At 48.8% G+C, this 23,692-nt stretch overlaps 1 protein-coding gene and 1 long non-coding RNA gene across 2 annotated transcripts in view; one reads left to right on the top strand and one right to left on the bottom strand.

Moving 5' to 3' along the window:
• The window catches only part of DAP (death associated protein), a 66,711-nt gene that overhangs the window by 31,470 nt on the left and 11,549 nt on the right, over positions 1-23,692 (top strand). The window lies entirely within an intron of this gene.
• Positions 4,141-23,692, bottom strand: part of LOC112934279 (uncharacterized) — a 42,798-nt gene continuing 23,246 nt past the window's right edge. The window contains exons 2-3 of the long non-coding RNA XR_003237875.2: positions 6,818-6,875; positions 4,141-4,410 (exon numbers count right to left, since the gene is read on the bottom strand). This is a non-coding gene — a long non-coding RNA (uncharacterized lncRNA). The remainder of the gene's footprint in view (positions 4,411-6,817; positions 6,876-23,692) is intronic.

The following is a 23,692-nucleotide window of genomic DNA, read 5'->3' as shown; positions in this document are numbered from 1 at the left end:
CTTCGTTGAAGCGATCCGGCTGCAAGTCTGCATTGCCGCCAGTCCTATGGCCCTCTTCCTTCTCACGCCTAGCGAGAACACGCACGAACAGACCGAGGAAATTTCACGTCCCCTGATGAACGTTCCCTGACGCTCAGCCCTCAGACCTCCCCCGCCCCGCCCTCGCTAGGCTACCCATTGGATGGCTCGCCCAGCTGGGCTGCCTGTTCCGAGCTGCCCACTGGTGACCCGGCCCCGGGTGGCAGTGGGCTTCAGCTCACCTCTGCGGTCGGCTGGAGCACAGGGAGCTCGGGTGGGGACAGAAAACGGGTTTCACTCCCAACCCCAACTTTGTGACCTGCTGCTTGTGTGATTCTTTGGGAAAGCACTTAAGTTCTGTTTTGGCTTTTTTTAAGATTTTATTTATTTATTCATGAGAGACATCGGTAGAGGGAGAAGCAGGCTTCCTGCGGGGAGCCCAGTGCGGGACTCAATCCCAGGACCCCGGGGTCACAAACTGAGCCCAAGGCAGACACTCAACCACTGAGCCACCCAGGGGGCCCCAAGCACTTAGATTCTTAGAGCCTGGGCTCCTTGGATATAAAATGGCGGTAAAAGTGATGAGCCCTCACAGAGTGAAAAGACACCAACTCTGCATGACACAAGGCACCTTATGAATGATGGCTATTGATTGATCATTCGAAAAGCCAAGGGCTTTTTCAGCCAAGACTTCAAGGCTCATTTATAGACCTGTCGCTTGCCTGGCTCTGGCCGACAGCCCCCAGCGGTCTCGTGGGCCCCACTCTTTGTAGCCTCACCCAGTCTCACTGCATCTGACGCTCCTTGCAGACCTCTCTTCCCACATGTTTCCCTAAGTCCAGGGAATCCTGAGCCGAGTAGGCCACATCTATGGACTCACCCAAACTGTACCGGTCCTTCAAGAGCCACGCAAGCCCCTTTTCCACAAAGCTCTCCTTCACTGCTGCAACCCCGGGGACTGTCCCCACCTGACTTCTTTGCACCTGAGCCCTGGGTAGCTCTGCAGCAGTCTGCTCAGGCTGACACCGTGTTGCAGGCTCAGGACTCAAACAACAGAAACGGATCATGTCACAGTTCTGGAGGCCCAAGTCTGAGAGGAGGGTATGTGTGGGCAGGGTTGATTTCTCCTGAGGCGCCTCTCCTTGGCTTGTGGATGGCTGGGTTCCCCGTGTCCTCACGTGGTCTTCCTTCCTGTGTGCAGATGTCTGTGTCCAAGTTCCCTCTTCTTATAAAATCACCAGTCATCGTGGATAAGGACCCACCCTCATGACCTCATTTTAACCAGAGGATCTTCTGAAAGACTCTGTCCCCAAATATGGTCCTACCATGAGGCCCAGGGGTTCGGACTGGGGGACACCACGCTGTGTGTAGCAGCCCCCCTCAGCACGCGGTCACCACCTGCCGAGGCCCCGGCTGCCCTTGCTCTGGGCTGCCCCGAGGCGGTCTTCTCGCCGAGGGAGCAGCGCCCTAGGTCACCCTCACATCCCCATGGTGCTCAAGGCCTCGGCCCGAGGACAGCAGCATGAGGAGGCTGTGAACGGGTACCTCCCCCTAAATCAGGCCCCTGGGCTGATCGGGAAGACAGGGCACGACACTTGCAGGATGGGGCAGAGAAGCCCCATGGCGAAGTGGGAGAGAAGGCGCCGGAGGGCTGCCGAGGATTTTAAATGCTGAAGAGTAAGAGAGAGAGGCCAGCGTAGCTCTCCAAGCTTGAACGGCGCTCAAGGCCAGGCCCCCCTCCCAGAGCAGCGGCCTCTAAGGAAGAGCAAAGCTTCAGGCCCGGGGCGGAGGCCGTGCGGGCAGCCCACTGGGAGCTGCGGGTGTTGTCGGCCACCCGTCCTAGGTCCCCCGCCCTCGCCCTTCTACGGCGAACGAGCACGTAAGCCTTTGCACTCCCGCATTCCAGAACCTGGAGTGTGTACCCCCGGCAGGGTTTATGTCGTGTTGGACAGTTTCAAATACTTCAAGAGGTGAGGTTTTACATTAACTCATGTTTAAATTAAGGCTCTCAATTGTTATTTTATTAGCTACGTTACATTTTTCCTCCCTTCCTTCCTCACTGGACATGCTCCCAGGGTCACCTCATTGGCACTCACAGTTTTTCTGACTGCATCAATGGCGAAGCCCGTATCCAGCCCTCCAGCCCTCACCACCAACCCTGGTTCAGACTGGTATGGCCAGCTGCCAGCTGGACATCTCTGTCTGGGTGTCCAAGACAAACTAAATTCCACGTGTCTCCCCCTTTGCACCTGCTTCTCTTTAGCCCCACTTTATACCTTAAAGCCCGAGGTGGTGGCTTTCTTGTAGCCATCCCCACCCCCAGCGTGAACACACACAGTATGCTATGCACACCTCCAGTCCTCTGCCCACAGCACTCTCCATGCTCATGAGCAAGAGTCTGGATGTTTCTAGAGAAAGATCACACAACCTAGCTAACTTGACTCACTCCAGATTTCATGGTGGAGCTCTGTGCAGTTCACTTTCCACTTCCTGAGATGACCATTGTCCTTAACCCATCTCTGCCCCACAATCACCATCTGAACCCCCAAGAGGATGAGGGCTCCCCGAGGAGATCCAGGCCTGGGCCACCTGTGTGTTCCTCCATCCTGGGCACTGGTGCAGGGGAGCGCTCTGTGAACCACCCCTCCGTCTTCAGCAGGCTGACTCCTGCCCACCCTTGCGCCTGGTGTGGGGCGCCCCTGCTCCAACTCCTTAAAGCCACAAAGTGTTGAAGTTGCATTTTTTAAAATCTCTCCTTTCTCTCCTTAGAATACTCTGTGCTGGGCTCGGAGTGGGCTGGAACAAAGCCCTGAGGCAGGCAGTTCCCTGGGAGTGACTCAGCCTGGGACAGGTTGAATGGGTGCAGAAAGGCAGCTGAGTCTGGATTCTAAGCCTGGGGCTAGGCTGAACCTGGGCATTTTCCCCAGAGCCACGCCACAGGCTGAGTGGGAGGGCACCGTCTGCCTGTGCCTCTGATGGGCCAGGGGCAGAGCTCTCCAGCTGTGAAGGGCTCCCCATCACCTCCAGAAGACAGTGCACATCCCTCAGTCAGGGTGTCTCCAATGTGATTTCCCCCAGTCATGCTCCCTAGACCTGCACCTCCCACTGCACCTGACCACTAGGTTGTGTTCTTGCTTCCCTCCCCCTTCTCACTCCCAGGAGCATCCCCCCACCACTAGGCTTTAAGACCGGATGTAAAAGTCAGCTTGATTTCACCAAGAAGTTTCTGTCACTCGTGACCCCCTTAGCAGACATCTGTGACTCAGCATTCTGTGTCATGGCTGTGAGGACAAGTTTCCCGGGAGCTCTTGGAGCCTTGAACTGAGTTCAGGATGAGGGGTGGAGTTAAACCTGGTTCTGCCAGGGTCATCTGTGGCTTTGGCCACATAGCTGTGATGTCCTGAGCCTCAGTTTCTCATCTTGGAGATGGGGCAGCAATACCTTGTTCAGGGAATTTTTCAGAAGATTTAATGTCGTAGAGGCTGGTTAAGGCTTCCAGGTGGTGCTGGCCAGTAGCAGCACTCAGGAAATAGCAACTTGCTGTGCTCCACCTAAGTCCTTAGGACTGAATTTTTCTAGATGGGCTTGGTGGGGGCAGGGTAGTTTTTTCAATATGTGTGTGAATACAGATTAAAAACTGTTTCCTTGTTTGTCTGGATTGACTCAGCATATGGTAGTGAGTTTTCCTAATTGTTTCTGAAGGTGGAAGTGAGCAAGACTCTGGGGTTGCCCCTCCACACCTTAGAGCACAGCCTGGTTCTCAGCCTTGAGTCACACCAGCATCTCCTGGGGGTGGGTGAGACACAGCTTGCCAGCCTGGCCCCCCGAGTTTCTGATTGGGTAGGTCCAGATAGGACCCAGAACATGCATTTCCAACCAACTCCCAGATGAACTGCTGCTGCTGTATAGGGACCACACTTTCAGCCATTGCCCAAAAAGATACAAGCAAAACATCTATACATTGCTTAGAGATGACCACTCTTCTCTTTTGAGAGCCTCCCCTGGGACATGTTACAAGTAGCTAAATGTCCACTTATTTTGCATTCCCCACATTTTCAATGCCAGTATGAGCTGTGGGAGTGCTCTTCGTGTAGCATTTCTCTCTTTAAAAAAAAAAAAAGAGAGATTTTATTTATTTATTCGAGATAGAGAGCAAAAGAGAAAGCACGATCGGGGTGAGGGACAGAGGGAGAAACAGATTCTCCGGGAGCCTGATATGGGGCTCAATCCCAGGACCCCAGGATCATGGCCTAAGCCAAAGGCAGATGCATAACCTACTGAGCCACCCAGGGGCCTTTTGTGTAGCATTTCCCACACCCTGCCGTCCATAGTCAGAGAAGTCAGGCAAGCATCCTCCTGTGATCCCTGGTTGGGAACTTCCATAGATTCCACCTGGACCAAAAAAAAAAAAAAAAGAGATTCCACCTGGACCTATGACCTGGCCAGAGAGAGCCACACGACCCCACATGCAACCATGTGCACAACGCAGTGGAAAGTCTATGAAAACAGCTGGACAATGAGGTAGGATAGGAAACCTCCCATGGTGAGATTTCTTCAATACATTACCTATTTACCCCTTCCTCTCCACCAGTACATTCCATTTGGGTCTTGAACCTTGAAAGACAGTTATGCTGTCTTAAGTAAGCTGTTGTGGGACCTCATGAAATTGAGCTTTTGTCACCTGGCTGATGTAATTTGCCTGACTTTTCATAGGAATGTGTGTACACATTCTGAATAGCAAACCTAAGAAAACTAATAAACTCATGTAGTAGAACTTCACTAATCTGTGTTAATTCTAGTAAATGGTAGTGTGATAGACTTTTTTTAATTTCCAAATTATAAAATATTTATTTAAAAAATAGGGTATTGTTATTTTCGTGATCATGCTGTAACTCGGACTTGACTAGTTAATGTTGCCAGTAAATTCTCATAGAGGAGACGTGATTTAATGCATAAGTAAGACTTATTTGTAATAGATATAACAATTATTTGTGTATAAATTTTCATTGTAGGATATTTGGGGTTTCTTCCCAATACCTCATTTTCTTAAGGGGTTAATATTCTTCCTACCATCTTGTTTATGTTGCCTGTTTGTCCAGCCTTCCTTCTAATGAATACAAACTTCAAATTAGTGAAACCAACTAAGTCAGGTTTTACTCTATTGGAAAAGCCACTCATGCTAACACACACAAGCAGTGCGCCCCCCACCAGGCCCTGCATGTATGGTCTGAGGACATACGACTGTGGTCAGAGCTTTAGGTGTTTGTCTCTAAACCCTATTCTGTAGCTGACCTATAGCACTAGGGTTGCCTACATGACCCTACCTTGGCCTTCACACATTGATTATGATTACAGGGAAAAATGGAAGCATGGGAGGGTTTATCTTTTAATGCATTTGTCAGAGAAAACTGTGTTTTCCAAACTATGGGTTGTGACCCATGGGTGGCTCACAAAGTCAGTTCAGTGGGTGGAGACCAGCATTTTTTTTTAATGGAATAGGATCAAGCAGGAAATATCAGAGTGTGTTCCAGGCTTTGAGGGTCAGACTGTGTCTTATGTATGTGTGTCTGTCCATGTACCAGGTCACAGCATTAAAAGACTCAAGTTTTAACTGTGGGTCATGGTCAAGCAATTCCAAATACAGGAAAAGATTAACTGAAGGTGAAACTTGTCCCCCTCGATGTCATACTGGCCCCTGCACCCCACATCCTCTCTGGGCTTTGGCAGTGCCATGCCCCTGTGAAACACCAACTTTGTACCATCACTGGCATTCCTTCGCACTGTTGAAGGTTGATTCATGCTTCGGTGTAGTGTCCAGCTCTTAGGACCAGAGAAAACAGAGCCACCCCCAATCCACCCCCACCCCTGACTCATCTAAGTGCTCTTCTTTCAGAGCTCAGCCAAAACATCACACTCTTCCAAACCAACCCCCCTGCTGTTCATACTCCTCTAGCGCCTTGTCCTTCACGGTACCAACTCTTTGCCTGAATGTAAATGTAGGCCTTTGATCAGTTTCCCATTCCCTCTTCCACACTGGCCGCCAGCTCCCTCAGACATGGGGATCAGAGGCAGATCACTGCCTTCTCTTTGAAGGCCTCTATGACTTCTCCAAGTAGGTTTTGGACTTAGTCTACCCTTTGTGTCTTGCATTTATGGGAATCCTGATCAGGAAATGAGAAATCACTTGGCCAAGGTTATATGGTTAAGGGAAGATGGGATGGTTTGCATTGTTCCAGAAGAAGGACCAGAATACTCTATGGGAATTCAAGTTTCCCAGCACACTGACCTCTCAGTGGTTTCCTCCACACTTGTTCTATGACCTACAGTGTAGAATTGATGTGGACACAACTGTGGCCTCTGAGGTGCAATAACATAAATTTTAAATTTGGGTAAGTATTTCATGCCCTAGCTGCCACTCTCAACCTAGTAAAAGTGTGTGCTTGGTAAAATTCTGTTGTAATTTTGTCTCAAAAACTATTCAAAGAAAAATCTTCATAGAAAAAGTGTTTCTTGTCTGCCTACTCATTGATTAGTAAAGTTAGTCTCAATCAGCATGTCTCATTTTCTTAAAAGCCCAGCAACCTTTGGGTTAATTCACACAATTGTGCCATAACCATAAAAGGCCTTAAAGTGGTTTAAGGTTTGGACTTTGAAGAGCTCCAGCTGCCATTAGGAGCCCAGGCTATGAGCTCGGATCCTGGCTCCCCCTCTTCCTCGTTGTGTCACCTTAGGCAGCTTACTAACTCTCCCTGTGCCTTGGCTTCCTCACCTGTCAATTGTGAGTAATGGTAGCGCTTACCTGAGCAGGCTGTCGTAAAGATTACATGAGTCAAGGTGTCAGCGGTCTATAGTAGTTCCTGGCATAGAATAAGAGAGAAATATTAGCTCTCATTAGTAGTATTCCGTTAAGATTCTTTATCTGTTATTTTACAGTCAAAAACCTAGAACTAAAAGTAATCCTAACACTCTGTAAGTAGATAGAATATTTAAGGCCCAGTATGTTTAGAAGCATGCCTTTGCCTCTCCTCACTGTGTCGTGCTTTCCACGTAGAAGGTCTGACAGGAGGCAGGTGGTCAGCGTGGCTCCCAGGTGCTGCAGCCCAGTTGGGCTTTAGGGCATCTCTCCAGTGTTGCCCTGTTTGATAGAATCGCTGATGCTGAGCTAAGTTCAAACTCCCAGTCCAGGGTTTGGAGTCTACTGTGGCTACTTTCTCATCCCACCTAACAATGCATGTTTGAGCAGTGCTTTGTTTCTAGGGATCTCACATGATTCCAAGGGCAGTGATTCTCCAAACAAATGTCACTTTGTGTGGGCTCATGAAACTATCTTCCACCAAGGACACTTGGCACGGCTCTCCCACCTGACCAAAGATTTCAGAACTTCTAGAATTTCGTAACACATACATATATTAAATAACTGCAGAAGGAAATCAGAGTCCCAAGATATCACTTCACCTTACTTTAAAGTTTGCCCTCCCATCACTTTGCTCGTAAAAAGTTGTACTGAGTCAAAAAGGAAAATTGGAAGAGAGCAGAAAGCATCTTAGACTGAAGTTGTGTTCCTCTTACTTCATTAAAAATGCCCACTGTCCACCAGGTTTTGCACCAACAGTGCATCGGCCCTGGAGGGGACACCCATGTGCCACCACAAATGACCAGGCACCAGGCGTCAGAGCCGGATACATAGCCCGGCTCTCAGACAGCAGCTGTGCACGCTTAGGCCCATCCATCAAGTGACCTCGCAGCCCAAGGCCCAGAGGGAGCTGGCGATGGTGGAGAAAGAAAAGGAGGAGGATGGAGAAATGGATTCCTTCAACTGGGTCAGGGTGGGTTCTCTTTCAGCCTTTGAGGTAGAACACTTCGCAGATGGATACGCTGCTCTCGACTCTGTGTAAAGTCATAAATTCAGCAGCAGAATGTGCCTTCAATCGGTGTCCTGGAGTATGTCAATGCTGATGGGAGCTCTGCCCCCAAAGGGTTCCAGATTTGAAAGCATTTGGGAAAAATGGGTTCAATGAAGTTAATCTGGTTTCCTTACATTGTCACTCGGCCCTAGTATCTGAAGGGCTGCTGAGTGAAGTAAGTCAATCGGAAAAGGACAAACAGTGTATGTTCTCATTCATTTGGGGAATATAAATAATAGTGAAAGAGAATATAAGGGAAGGGAGAAGAAATGTGTGGGAAATATCAGGAAGGGAGACAGAACATAAAGACTCCTAACTCTGGGAAACGAACTAGGGGTGGTAGAAGGGGAGGAGGGCGGGGGGTGGAGGGGAATGGGTGACGGGCACTGAGGTGGACACTTGATGGGATGAGCACTGGGTGTTATTCTGTATGTTGGTAAATTGAACACCAATAAAAATTAATTTATTAAAAAAAATAAAATAAATTCCCAAGAAGAGGATACAGGAACAGCGTGGCCAGAACCCAGTTAACCAGGGTCATGCAAATCATGGTGTAGGACTGGAGATGGGCTGATCGGAGGTGGGGCCACAGTCCTGAGGGTCGTGCCTGAGGCAGGTGGCAGGAGAACAGTTTGCCGGAGAATTTGAGGAGCCGGGTTCTCCTCCCAGCCCCCTGACCACGCGGGGACGTGGCCGCCTCTGCCACTCCGCCACTCCGCCACTCCGCCACTCCTTCGTGTAAAAGGAGAACGGTGCTACCCTTGTGCTGCCCCCCCCCCGCACACCCTACGGTGATGAGCCCTGGAATGTGGGCCAAACAGGCTCCAAAACCCGCAGATGGCCTGCAGAGGTGGGGCGGGGCGGGGGGGCGGTAGGACACCGTTCCGTCCACCAGGACAGGCTCTCTGCTTGTGTTTGTTTGCTTCTGCCTTGCCAAAGGTTTCGCTTACATGCATGAGTCATATTTACTCTGTATAGATAAACATAGAGAGCAGACCACAGCTTCTGCGAGTCCAGAGTAATGCCTGGGATACTTTTTGCCCCTTGACAGCTATGCTGTCTTGTTTGTTCCAAACCCGTTCTCTTTCTTGGTGCTAGAAGGAGCGGTAGCCAGAGCTGTATAGGAAGCCGTAACTGGAAGGTGCCCAGGTGTCCCCAGGACAAGTGAAATGCACAGCCCAGAGGCCTCAGGAAACTGCAAAGTTTTCATATCTTCAGCCTCAAACTCATACAGTGGCAAAAATTCAAGCGATAGGAAGCTATTTATAGTCCTCACTTACCCTACTTGGTGTAGTATCCATACATTTTGCTGTAGAAGATATTAGTGGGTTTAAATATGGGGTGTTGCCCCAGACCACTCTGGAAGTCTTTCCTATACCTGATCTCTACAATATGTTGTCTTTATAAACTTTGAAAAAAATCTGAATTCTGAAACCTGTCTGGCCCCACGGGTTCCAGGTAAGAGGTCAGGGGCTGTCATGGAAACTGAGCCACAAAAGCACATATGAAGATGAATGGCACCCACGCTGGCGGAGGGTTTGAGGAGCAGGCTGTGCTGTTGCTGGGTCAAGGTGACAGGCTGCCACACTCAAGCATGCTCATCATTATTGTGGCCCCTGGCAAGATGCCTCCCCCCTCCCTCCTGTTACTTCCCTCTTGAAGCCTTAGACAAGGCGGTGCCTGGCCCTGGACCAGGTGGTGGGGACCCAGCTCTCTCCTCCATCAGGGCTCTTTGGGAGGCCGCCAGGAAGAAGGCTCCCTGGGACCCCCTCACCCAGGCTGTTCAGTAAAGAAGCAGTTGGCACACACCCCAGGAAGCTAGCTACCGCCAGAAGCCAGCAGTATTTCACGAGCCTTAGAAATCCTGTTGTACCAGTCCATTATAAATTATTGAATTAACACTGCATATTTATAGCAACATCTTAATAGTTTAATAATTTACTCCTCCCTTATGGATCCTTTGGTATATCTCTTTTAATTGTTGGGGAAAAGAGTCCTTTTTAGAGCTGACTTCACTGGGCTCCTCTCTCAGTGATGCTTCCAGAATTCTAAAACAGAATCCAACACAACTGTTCCTAAGCGTAAGGTACCTGACACACAGTAAATTGACCCGTCTACCTGGAAGCCGGTGCTTACCTCCCTTTGCCTGCACCCCAGGGCTGCCACACTGCAGAAACCAGCCAGCCAGTCTCCTGTCAGCCCTGAGAGTCAGGTCACTGGCCCTTAGTGTCCTACACTTGGGTTACATAGATTATGAGACAGTAAAGGGACCTAGCATCATTAATATTGTTTCTAAGGGGGGGGGGGGGAATCTTTCTAGGTCCAAATAAGTGACTGCTCTGCTTTTGGAGCCCTCTCCTGTGTGAGATGTGAGCTGCGGTCCTAAAGCGAGTCATTCCCCACAGAACTCATCAGTGCTTGGTGTTAATAGGACAGGCCATGTGTCCTAATGTAAACCCGCGAATTGGGATGGCTGTGGGGAAGGGAAAAGCTTCAAAATGAAGACCTGGGTCCTCCAGGCATTTCAGAATCCAGCTGAAGAAGCAAAGCCTGCTAGACAGTCGTATTACAGGGAAGGATGGGGGCTGTGCATCTTTATCTTCTCCAAGCTCCTGAGAAAATGCTTTGGATATTATAGTCCCTTTTGCGTGGAGTTGGGCTTTTGTCGTGGGTGAAGTCACACTTCATAAAAGAGATGCTGGTTTCTTTCCAAGGCTGGCTGCTATTTTAAAAATATTTATTTATTTACTTATTTGACAGAGCGAGAGCACAAAGCAGGGGGAGGGAGAGGGAGAAGCAGACTCCCTGCTGAGCAGGGAGCCCCATGAGGGGCTCGATTCCAGGACCCCGGGATCATGACCTGAGCCCAAGACAGAACTTGACAGCCTGAGCCATCCAGGCGCTCCACGGTTGGCTGCTTTTGAGCCTGGGCCTCCATCTGGTGACCTCCACATTTTGAACCATTCTAGATTTTTAGGTAAGTATGGCAAGAGTCCTGCAAAGAAATTCAGCGCTGTTGGCAGCTGCCAAGAATCGCCATATAGAAAGGAGGGAGGGGTATGTTAAAGGTCATAATTCAGACTCTCAAAAACTGTCTTAAGGAGGAACATACCCTTCCTTCTCCTTTTTCTGCCCCTTATCCTTTAAGATTCAACTGATGGTCACATCACCATTCTCAAGTTTGACGTCAGATGATCTGAAGAAGTGCCTCTTGGCCTGAGCTCTTTCTTAATGGGGAGAAAACTGTGGACAAGTTCAGGATCAGTCTGGCAGTCACCGGAGGAATAGCCCACTTGCTCAGGAACCCCAGGTTCCCTACCCATCACCAGCTGGCCTGGTGCAGCAGGTTGGTAGGTAACAAACCTGGTCGGATCTCTAATTGCTCCCTTGCAAGCCTTTGATGCTCTCCGCACACGAGGAGTTACGTGTGTTTCCAAGTCGTGAGCAACAAACAGCCTCAGTGAATCCCCCACGTTAATTTGCCCTCGCCATCACTACAGACCAAGCTAGTGTGCTTGTGTGGCCTTAACGGGATCTGTTATGGCTCCGTGTGCACCGGACACTGCTGGTGCTACAGAGCACCAAAGCCAACCACCGTCCTCGACCTGGAAGGGGAGCTAGATGTGCGAGAGCCACGCTGCATGGATAAGTGGGAAGCTTTTGTGGGAACACAGCTGGGAGATAACCTGTTTCAGCCAGTGGATCAGGGAAGGCAATGAAACATGACATGCGAGCAGGCCTTTAGGTGGTGCTTACCAGGTGGCTCGGTGTTAAAGTCCGGCAGAGCGGATGCAGCATCTCTTCCACACACAGTGAAACTCCCAAAAGTCTCAGGAATGTTGAGGATCATTCTAGAATTCTGTGTCTTAGCTTGTAGTGACCGTGCAACATGTTCAGTATGTTTCTAAGGGTGAAAGGAAGCGCTGCTAGTAGTTACACCAAGACCGAAGCCGAGCAGCCAGCCAGGCCCAGGAGTCAGGGACGCATGAGCATCCCAGGGATAACCGGCTGAGTCTCCCTCCCCTCTACTGGTCAAAGAGAGGCAGCAGGAGGTTAGCTGCCTTTCTTTTTTTTTTTTTTTTCTAGAAGAGGATAGGAAGGCAAACATCATGCCATCTGCCTTTGTATCATTTCTGAAGACTGCATTGCAGAAAATGTTTGTACTTATGTCACCCAAAGTGGTTTAGGACTCTCACAGCCGTGTTACTGCACCATAAAAATGCCATCTTTTCCTTTCTACTCAGATCAGCACTTTTTTGAGGCAAATGCTGACGAAAAGCAACAAATTACATCTTGAGCTTGAGAAGAACTCCCCTTTAGGGTTCTTTGTACCTGATAGAACTTACTTCTTTCAGATAGGGTTCCACGTTACTGCTCCTCTTCCCTCTGCCTCTGCCCTTGTGAAATAAGCAGAAAGGATGTAAATGATTTTGATGCAAATGATTCTGATCTGGATGCTTCATCCATGTTCATGTAACTCATTTGAAAAACTGCACTTTTGTTTCCTTGAGAAAGTTCAAGGTGAGTGGATGCTTCGGGTCCCTGCCATGCCCCCACTTGCCCCAGGCGGGCTCCCTGCTCCACATAGGTGTCACCTTTCCTTGGGGTCCTTCCCTCTGATTTCCAGTGTGACGGCTTGATTATCAAATGCTTACCTGAGGCTATGAAACAGTACAAACACAGAGGATTTACACTCTATACTCCAGCATCCACATAGATTCTGGAATAGTACTGCTTTCAAATATTCTCTCCCGCTGTCCTCACAAAGGATTTCCATTTGCCAGGCAGTATGTTCTGGTTTTGGATAATAAAATGCAAAGCAGTCAGGTTACCTTATCTATAGCATGTGGCCAAGAAAAACAAGGGCCCTGGTTCATTGACAAGTAGGTCAAATCTGTCTTGAGTTCCAGTCTACCGTGGAGAGCCCAGATGCAGTTAGCCTCCAGGAGGGCAGGCCCCCATCCGTGTCTTCAGTACCCAGCCCCATGGCTGGGGCCAGTGGTTGCTCAGAAAATGTTTATTCGATGCAAGGGCCCAGGCACGATGATAGAATGCAGAGATCCACATGCACAGTCCCGCCTTGCCCCTGGTGTCTGCACTGTCTTGGCCTTCAGCTGTGTCATAACTGTGCTCCCCAGCCAGAACCTACTCTTCAACTGAAATGTCCACCTCTCCCAACCCTAACAAAGGACAAAGGAAAAGATCCCATCTTCCTTTTCCCAGCCTTGTTTGCCTTACATTCTAGATCATTTACATTTGTTATGATTGGCCACTGTTACTGACCTGGAAGTGCTTACACTCCTCTGAACTGTAACCATGCTGTTCCTGTACTTTGCCTCACTCCCCCAGAATAGGTGGCCTTAGGTGTGGATTTATTTGCCCAACCATGGTGGAGGAAGGCAGGCTCTGGTATAAGGCTCTGTTCAGGCCTGCCGTCTCAAAGGGAGGATTATAAAATATAAGTTCTCCTTTGATTCCCTTACGCTTAGCCCTTACCCCTCAAAGCACATCACATCCAGTCTGCTGAGAGGATAACCAGGATGTCTCATTGTGGACCTCAGTGTTTGTGGCTGTGGCCACAGGATGGTCTCTCCTTGGTCCCCAGGTCACTGCTTGTCAGTCCTCTCCCCATCTGGCCACATCCACATCATGGTCCTCGAGCACTGCCTTGGGTTGCCAGGATTCATCCTCCAGACACCAGGATGTGCTTCTCCACTCCTGCTTTTACACTAGGAGAGCTGTTACCCTGCACACCCTTTCCTTCTATAACATGGCCTAGAAAAATCTGCTTCAGTTTACATACTAACCTAATAATGGTTCTCTCCTTGAGTCACACTTTATATGTACTGCATGCCTATCACGTGGAGCTCACTTGATCTTCCCTAAATTCCCATGAACTCCAGAGGGGGTAGTTAGCTCCTTATTTCAGATAAGGAAACTGAGTCTCAAGTGTCTGCTGCCACCTGGCTGTCAGTTTGAATGTGTGTTTTCTGGCTGCTGGCCCAGTTCTCTTTCAGCCCCTTGGAGCTGCCTCACCATCCAGTTATCTGCTTGACTTTTCAATACAAGGCATGTTGAATGCTTCACTGGTGGTGAGAACAGGTTATCTGGCTGTCTCCATGGAAGGAAAGGAAGCAAAGGCCCAAAGGGAGCATTTGGAAGGTGGAGGTGGTAACGAGAGCTTTGGCCATGGGGTCCCAGGTGGCATGTGTTGGAGGCTTGCTTTGTCTTGTGCCCCCGTCCTTCCCTTGGCCACCTGAAGTCCTTACTCACCAAGTTCAGGGAGATTCTCCGATTCCCCACAAGTCCCCAGGAGCAGCCCTAGGGACTTTGTATCCTTGACAGAGGATCAGCCCATGGAAGTTCTTCCTGTCTGTAAGGACAAGGACATGCTCTGTTTTCTTATGGTTGCCACAGACACTGGCCACATTGAAACACGGACAGCCTGTTTCTGGAGAATCACGATGACCTGTTTTCCGCTTGAGCTTCTGGCAGACCTCACAGGAGCATCCTGTTGGCCTCTTGATGACATTCAGGAGGCCCCTGGGTCCAGCTCCCTGCTGCTTTTCATCCATACCCCTAATGGACGATGAGGGAGCACCAGGCACTCATTAGCGGAGAAGAGATGGTAAGGAGGAGTGGGGGCGAGCAGGCCTGTGTCCCTCCAGCTACTGAGCAGCAGGAAGCAGAAGCGCACCAGATATAACTCAAACACTGCCTAATTCTGAGGCACGCTTGGTACTCTCCGACATAGAACTGTTGAATGAGAAAACAAGTGATACCAGCAGATAAACCACAATAAACCTTGGGACCCTGAACATATTCATTTACCCAGGGAGCGAGCGACTGGTCGCCAAGACCAGAACATCATGACAGTTCAATGTCAGGGAGTGCATGAAGACTTCAGTAAGTGCCTGGAGTGCTTTTCTCACAACCGGAAGTGACTTTGGTGTTAGTCTGTACCAGGCCTGTCCCTGTCTGCTCCTGTGCTATTGGGATGTTCTGGGGCATCTGCTCTAAACAGGGTGGGGTTCTTGGATTGAATTCAAGTCATCCCAACTCTAACTGGTTTGGAAGAGTAAGCCGAATCAGAAGTGGGTTTGGGTTCCTGTCCACTTCACTTTGCTCCTCTTTTTCCGTTAAGTCCTGAAAACGCATGGGAGTGTGCTGTGACATGAGGAGGGTCCAAGAGCTAGTGTTTGCTGGCAGGCAGCAGCTGAATTTGCAAATCTGGAGACCTTTGAAGGCAGCAGCTTATCGTGTCCACCAGGCCGGCTGGGCTGGGACTGCTGCTATCAGCTCACCAGATCCCTCCCTGCCAGGAGTTTGGAGGGTGGATTAAGGATATAATTACAGGCGAATCCAGCAACAGAGAAATCCAAAAGCTCTTGTCCATCATGCCATGTACTTGACTTTAACCTAAGCCGTGTTGAGTCCTCCCCAGCCATATTTTGACTTTTGCTAGATACAAAGCTCCCATGGCTGAAAGTCTCCTGAGAGCAAGTGAAAGCTGGCATCTCTCCTCTTTTATTGTTGGGTTCTCCACAAAAAACAAAAACAAACAAACAAACAAAAAATATCCGAGTGCTGGCTGGCCCCATTTCATTTCAGCTACCTGTACATCTGGAGATGGAAGTAGACCCAGGCCAGATGAGTTTTGAGTGTCTGTATTTGATTTAATGTGTACTTCATTCTAATAGAAATTCTGTAAGCAGTTGTCAGATTTTTTTCCTACTTACACAGTCATTCTCCCACTTAAAGCTCTGACAGCTCTAGAAAATACATACTTCATACTTTAAACCACAGACACCCTCCTCCCAAACTCATATCATTGTAAACATGACCCATGACCCTAAAATAGCCAACTGGATCTGATTTCAAAATACAGACAATAAATACTTTCCTTTTGGCACCCACCAACTCAGCAGTAACTACTCACTGACATTCCCTATGATTGAACTTCCAAAGTATGACCCCAGGACATGGATGTGTTCAGAATCAAAGATACGATGGTTTTAAGTATAAATGTTACTTACTGAAATGAAGTAGCATTTAAAATTTTTAAGACATATATGGTAGTTACACAGATTGTCTGATAATTAAACAAATTAAGCCAGAGAAAACAGCATTTCTCTGTTATAAAGAGCACAGTGCAGAGCAAGTACTTAGAACAGGCACTTCCCAGGCGGTACTAGGAGCCTTTCCAACCATCACCAAATATTTCTTGATTTAGCATATTTAGGGGCGGCCCACCTACAGCAAACGTCTTCCAACAATGTAGCTTTAGAGCTAACCAACAGGCAAGCTTTTTTCCCCAGCATCTCCTACATTACCACATACGTGGTAAAATACAGATTTTTTTTTTATTTTTTTTATTTTTTATTTTTTTAGATTTTTTTTTTTAATTTCAAAACTTAGCCCTTGCCTTTAATAATAATCTACATTCTTCCTAAAAGGAGGTATCTTCCCTGGAACATTTAGTGACATCAAGGAAGCAGTCCTCCCCCCATGCTGTTTGAATAATACAGGATGCTGGGAGTTGAGGTGGGCAGGGGCTCAAATTCTTTGGCACTGGAACGTCTTCTCTCCATAAAAACCCTCTAGTCCTACCCCCACGGCACTGTATGGGCTCAAAACAAGGAATGAGAAAATCAGGTTCAAAGAAGCTCTAAGAAACATTGGAATTGTTATCACAAAGGGAGGGAGGGAGGGAGAGAGAAAAAATAATTTTTAAATTACAATTTAGAAGACAAAAGAGCAACTTGTGGGCTTTCTTTATATAGGAAATTAATTCAATATCTGTTACCGCTAAATGCAGTTTTGTCAGTGGAGACAGCATCTAAGCACAGTGGATACATTATTCCACTTAAACGACCAACTCTTCTATGAAGTAGGTGTTCCCATTAGACAGGTGGACACTGAGGCTCAGAGAACCTACTCATCTCCTGTGAGATTTGAACCCAGAGCCATTAGTCTCCAGAGCCCAGGTCCTCAAACGCTCCAGTACACCCTTTGCTCTGCGCTGCCGACCTTACCCGAGCTCTCTGCAGAGGCATGGCACAATGAAGCAGGTTTTCTAAGCTGTGCAGGTGTCAGGCACCTAGCCTCACCTGCCCACACCCAGCAGGAAGTGTGGTCGGGGTTCCTCTCACCCCATGTGCTCACCCCTCTATTGTGATGAACGCAGAGGTGATCTCTGGCAGGACGACCCCTGCATATTAAGTCTGTAAGATACTCGCTGCACTTCTCTTCCCTGCGTCCAGTGAAGAGCCCAGTGAAGAGCGACAAGGAGTAAGGACAAAGGGAAGAGGACGGGAAGGCCCTAAGTCCCTCGAGGAGATCTCCGTACGGAAAAAGCACTAAGCTTAGCTTTCTGGAAATATGTGTCTAGAGGTAAAGGCCCTGGCTAAACAGTCAGTAGCTCTCGCCCTGGGTCTTGATGTCTGTGGAGCCCACCGTTCACGTGTAAGCCACACTTGCCCTGCACACTCGGGACTTGGAGTGTCAGCCTCCTCTAATGCTGGGGGGTGAAGTGCTGGCATCTGGGTCGGCATGCAGTCGAGCACGTGTGGGTGGGGTGCCAGCTAGCAGAGCCTTTTGAGAAGCCCTCTCACATGGAGACCCGGGCCCCCACTTGTCCTAAGGACGGACTCCGAAGGACAGGCCTGGCGAAGGTTCTGTCCAAAGTCAGGACACTCGCTCAGGGGTTCTGAACAAGGCAGGAGAGAGCAGGAGAGATTTGTAAGAGATCTGTTTTTAAGATTTTATTTATTTATTCATGAGACTCACAGAGAGCGAGGCAGAGACAGAGGCAGAGGGAAAAAGAGATTGGGACTCGATCCCAGGACCCCGGGAAGGCAGACCCTCAACCCCTGAGCCACCCAGTGTTCCCTGCACAGGCCTTTAAAAAAAAAGATTTTACAAAGTCCACTTACCAAATCCAAAAGGAACTGGGCTCCTGGTTATTTTCTCTCAGATTTAGAATTTTAGCTAAAGCATTGGAATTGTTCTATTTTTACCTTTGTCAGACTCACAGGACAACTACGTATGCCATAGGGACAGGGGCACACACCTGTCCTTAGGTGCCAGCAGCCCCTGCCCCCCAGGGACATGCAGCCCCCAGCCTTCCTGTGCATAGAGGAGCCTCTCAGGCTTTGAGGCCCGACCGCCAGCAGCTCAAAGGGCCGGCAGCGCCATCTAGTGGGAATGTTCTGGGCCCCTGAACAAGTGGGAAGGAAGCAGGTCTGTGAAGGACATAACAAAGAAACGTCTGGGTGCTGTCACGTGGGCTGTTTCCTCTGGTCACCAGCCACGCTAATTACTGTTTTGGTGCCTCGAAAATTAACAACCCAAATAAATTAACACCAAGCCAGAAAGGTATCTCAAGAAAGAAGTGACTAAGAAGGACTTGCTTTCCGTATATTTACTAGAAAATGTATATCCATCAGCCCAGGTGGGAAGATATTTTTCTGTAAACTCCATGAAAAAAGGACACGCGTTTAGAGCAAAGTCAAAAGACAGTAGCAGAATCTGCTTCCAGGTTGCCTGAAGAGCGCTGCCCTTAGGGCGCAGGGAGACCAGCTGCCTCAGGGGTTCCTCACGGGCTGGGCCACACCCCACGCACCCCCGCATTGTGGGAGAAGAGCAAAAGAGGCTCCCGGTTGACCTCACTCACTTTACTGACAAAAGCAAATCGAATCACACCCCTTCTCTCTGCTGACTGGTGCCCCAGCACCATGTGCTTCCTGTCATCCCTGTGGGCCTCCGAGTAGACCTCACCTTGTCAGGGTCTGTGTTGACCCCCCCCCAATGAAGGCACCCCCTGAGCGGCAGCCATGCTCCCTGGGCCCACGGGGGCTCAGTCGGTGCAACTCCCGGGAGGCAGCCCCTCTGCACGAGGGTGCATGGTGTTTCCATGTGTGGGGCTGCATTTGGAGAACCCCACCTCTTCCCCGTTCTAACCACACATGACACCCTTGAAAGCCTTTGTGGTCTGGGAGCAGCTCGATGCTCCTTGTGAGCAGGCCACAGGTTGAGGCCTCATGGAACTGTTGGCTGCTCACTGAAAAACGAAATCGAGAGTCTGACACAGCCTTCTGGGCCTGAGTGTGTGGGGGAGCACCACCCCCTGACTCACCAGGCAACTCTGACCATCAGGGAGATTTCGGGGGGAAATCCCCATCTGAGCATACACATGCTCTCTTACCAGGAAGGGAGGTAAAATAACCCCCTCCCAGGGCCTGATAGTAGCCTTTTCTGGATGGTGCTGTGCTTCTGCTGACCACTGCCAATGTCCCAGCCAGGCCTCCTTCCATCCTCGCTTCCTGTACTGTGACAGGCGCTGTGGGCAGAGGAGGGGCTGGTGGCCTCAGAACTGAGCACTTGGAACCCCTTACTACCCAGCCTGGTGCCTCAGAGCACACCAGCCTCCGCCATAAGCTCTGGTGGCCCCATCACGGTCCTTGGCTGCCTCATCATTGCCATTCATTTCTTCCTGTCCTGAGTGGGCTGAGAAGCTGTCTGAACCGTGTCAAAATAGAAATCAGATAGAGTGAGGGCCTAGAACATGAGATAGAGTGAGGGCCAAGTCAAGTCCGTGGGTTCTGTGAGGTCTGATTGGTTTATCACAGATTGTTTTGTTCACTTGGGCCACCTTTGTGTCCCAGATAAACAGGGTATTTATTATTCCACATGGCTGGGGGATCCGGAGATCAAACAAAACTGAACCAGGTATGAATTGGCAGTGGAAACGAAAAGCAGGGTGCATAGGGTGGAGACGTGTCATCTCAACACTGACAGTTATGGGAGTGTTTGAACAGTGTGTGCATGTACAGTCACCTGAGGAGGTAGGGTCCACTGCCATCCCATTTTACAGAGGAGGAAACTAAGCCTCAGAACCATCAAACACCATCCCCCCAACCCATCATTGGCAGAGCCAGGGCTCGAACATGGACATCCAGGTTCAGAACCCGTGCTTGGCGGGCCCTTTCTGCCACTTTTCTTCCTGGCCTCCTTCTTGGACCATGTCAGCTGTGTTTTGGCTTGATAGATAGTTTGGAACCTTCACTGGGCTTTGTTTCTGAAGCGCGAGAACCGAGGTGTGCACGAGGGTAGAACCAATGACCCAGCAAAGAGCAACAAGCTGAGAACTCAGGGGCCCACTCCCTCCTGCTCTGCCTGTGGCACTACCAACAAATTTCAGCCTCTTGCATCCACCATAGCTTCATCCGTAAAATAAAGATGACGCCTGCGGAGGAGAATCATGTGAGCTAATTTACATGGAAGTGCTCTGTACCCTAGTGAAGTGCTAGAGACATAAATGATAGATTTCAAGAAAAAAAAATCCATTATCAGCTCAAAAAGTAAATACTAAGGCAGATTTGAACACATTCGAATCTGTCTGGTTGAATGAGGAATTCTGTGATTACATTTACATTACTTACCTTTAAAATCTACATCTAAATCATAGATAGAAGACACAATCTGAACATAGAGGCCACGAAATGACCCTCTTCTCAGCCCTGAAATGAGGGCATTGGGCTAGTGCCCTGGCCTGCCCTTGTTCCAAGTGACCTCTGGGCACTTAGATCCTGTGCAAACTTCAGGCAATTACTTAACCTCTCTGAGTTCCCATTCCTCCGGTTATAAAGTGGACATGATAGTCCCTACCTCTCAAGTTTGAGAGGGTTGGATACAGTAATTCTGGGTAAAGCGCTTAACTCAGTGCCTGGCCCATGGTGAGTGGTCAGTAGATAGGAGCTGTTATCACCTGAGATCATTCCTGTCCCTTTAGAGAAATTAAGAAAAAAGCAATCCATTAAAGGCTGCATGACCCCATCTCTATATAAACACCTCCTTCTGATATTTTCAGAGTGCATTTACATGAAGAGGAGAAAGTATTTGCAGAGGATAACATACTGTATGTCCTTGAACCCAGATCAAAAGCATTCATGTGAAATGCTTCTGTTAAATAGAACTCTCCAGTAATGCCTTTGCTGCCATGTTGACTACTTGCGGTGGGATCAGTGAAGTGACTGGACTCCTAGTCCTACTGATCAGTCTGTGTGTGTGTGTGTGTGTGTGTCCATCCCACAGTGCTCCTACACGGCAACTAGGCAACTCTGATCTGTGTCAGAGCGCTGGGGAAGGCATAGGCCAACCGCACTGACCACCACCTCGCAATCATAGAAGCCTATTTTTGGAGGAGGGTGGAACAGATCTCCCCTGGAGTTAAGGGAGGAAGAGGAAGGATCCCGTAAAACGAGCTTGGAAAGCAGGGTTGGTGCAGGGCAGCGGGTACAAACTCGTGCTGACCATGTTGCCTATCAATAACAGTCCTGGGAAGGTTAGCATTTTGGTCCTTGCCATTGAGGCCAGAATCATTTCCCTAGGGTGCACTGCTCCCTGTAACTTTGAGCAAGAGTAGTCTGCCCTGGACCAGGTCAGCATCCTGCAGAGGCCTGGGTTGCTGGGGTCTATGTGGGGTGTAGATGCTGTTCTGGGCAAGACTCTAGAGACTACACTGAAATAGAGGTGGGGGGACCCCAGGAAGGGAAGGAATTTGCAATCATGCCCTGTAACCTGGGAAAGGGGTGTCTCAGCGGGCCTGTGATCCCCGAACATCAAAGGCCTGTCGCACAAGAGAGAAGACGCTTTGTCTTAGGATGGAGCCGCTGGGCAAAATGTCAGGGCTGGGGACAGTGCAGAGGCCATCCCGAGGGCCCTGGAGCTTCTTGTCCACAGAGGCCCCAAGACACAGGCCAGAGTGCGGTCCACATGGAGGGAAGCTGGACTTGCAGCCCTAAAGCACAGGGCAGCCGAGCTACACCTTGCAGAGCTGGGCAGGACACGGTGCATCGCCCAGGACTTGTGCTGACTGTCCAGGTTGTGAGGTCTTAGGACACAAAAGAAAGAATGTAAAGTAATCTTGATAGCTTTTCTGTTGATCTCATGTTGGCCTAGTTCAGATATGTTGAGTTGAATTAAATACATTGACATTTATTTCAGTAATTGCTGTTTTAGATTTTAGGAGAGTTTTAAACATATGAATTGTTTTCACAGCCCTGGAGACTTTTATTTAAAAATGAGACCAGTGAGGTGCATGGGCGGCAAGAGTCAGTTGAGCGTCCGATTCTTGGTTTTGGCTCAGGTCATGATCTTAGGGTCATGGTTTCGAGTCCTAAGTCGGGCTCCATGCTCAGCAGGCCTTTTGCTTGAGATTCTTTCCCTCTGCCTCTACTCCCACACTCTCTTCTTTCTCTGTCTCTGTCTCTAAAATAAATAAATAAATCTTTAAAAAATAAAATAAAGATGAGACCAGCAAACCCGCTCCTGAGGGCCATCTGCATTCCACAGTGTCACTCATTCTCTAAACTTTCCTGGCATTTTATCCTGCCTGTCAGGAATCCCAAGAAGACATAAACCTTGTTCATCAAGGAACCTTGTAAAATAAATAATAAGCAAATGTAGTTCAGGACAGATGACCCTGGTGACACTGTGATGTGGTCCTGAACAGGTGAGCCCTGGAAACCTCCCTGCTTCAGATATTTGGCAGCTGTTCAGACCAGGTGTGAAGAAGCGGCGGTTCTGCTGATGTATAAGAAGCCGTTACTGGGGCGCTAATCCCCACTAATTCCGCCTCGCTTGCAGTTCCTTTAAGTTTAGATAAGTGTGGTTTTTAGAAACTGGAAAAGCCTGAGGATGTGGGGAGGGCAGGAATGATATTTTTCACTGTCTCTGTTTCCTGAGAGAAAGTAATGTTGCATCTTCAAAACAACATCTGTCAGAATGATTTTCATCAGATTAAATAAATCCTCAAAGCTGCGATCACAGTTTATAGAATCTTGGAAATGTAGGTTATGCTTTGCATGGAGCCCTAATGGAGTTTAAAATATGTGTTTTTTTGCAAACACAGCTTTGTAAGCAGACTCTTTACCGGGGTTTCTCGTTTGTGAATTTTTGTTGAAGCTACCATATCTCAAGGAGTTTTAGGAAGTGCTTTTATGAGATAAACGTAATAAACAATCATTTACCAGTTTGAGATGCTATTAATTGTAGGTGGAAAAAGACAAGGAGCTGCGTGCCCTTTGGCCAAGCCTGATGAAAACCTGCACCGTAACACAGGCTGTGCCAAAAAGCTACATGAAAATCCACGTCTCTGTGAGGTGGCACTCAAGAGGTCAGCCTTCTGTCCTCTTGTCACTGGTGGCTACCATATGTCCTTACAGTCGATTATAGCCTTTTTGGCTTCAGAGGGGAGAAGAACATTTGGGGGGGGGGGCGGAGATTGATGTCATAAAGACCTTGGATGAATGATCAATGCACATTGATATGTATTATCCCCTGCTGCAAGGAAGCTTATTTTTTTTAAGATTATATTTATTTATTTATTTGAGAGGAGAGTAAGTGTGCACATGTGTGCCCATGAGCTGGAAGTGTGGAGAGAGAGGCAGAGGGAGAGGAAGAAACAGACTCCCCGCTGAGTAGGGAGCCCAATGCAGGGCTTGATTCCAGAACCCAGGGATCATGACCTGAGCTGAAGACAGACACTTAACCGACGGAGCCACCCAGGGGTCCCAAGGAATCTTATTCTTTAAATTAGTAGCTAAGTCTAAACAACAGCTAGGTACCACGTTTCACACATTAAGATGCCTACTACCAAAAAAACAAAACAAAACAAAACAAAACCAAAAAACCCAGAAAGTAATAATGATTGGCAATGTGCATAAATTGGAACTTGTGCTTTGCTGATGAGAATCTTGAATGGTGGA

Source organism: Vulpes vulpes, chromosome 3 (assembly GCF_048418805.1).
Source record: "Vulpes vulpes isolate BD-2025 chromosome 3, VulVul3, whole genome shotgun sequence".
Taxonomy (NCBI): Eukaryota; Metazoa; Chordata; class Mammalia; order Carnivora; family Canidae; genus Vulpes; species Vulpes vulpes.
The sequence above is the reverse complement of the archived record's forward strand: the minus strand, read 5'-3'. Positions and strand labels throughout refer to the sequence as shown.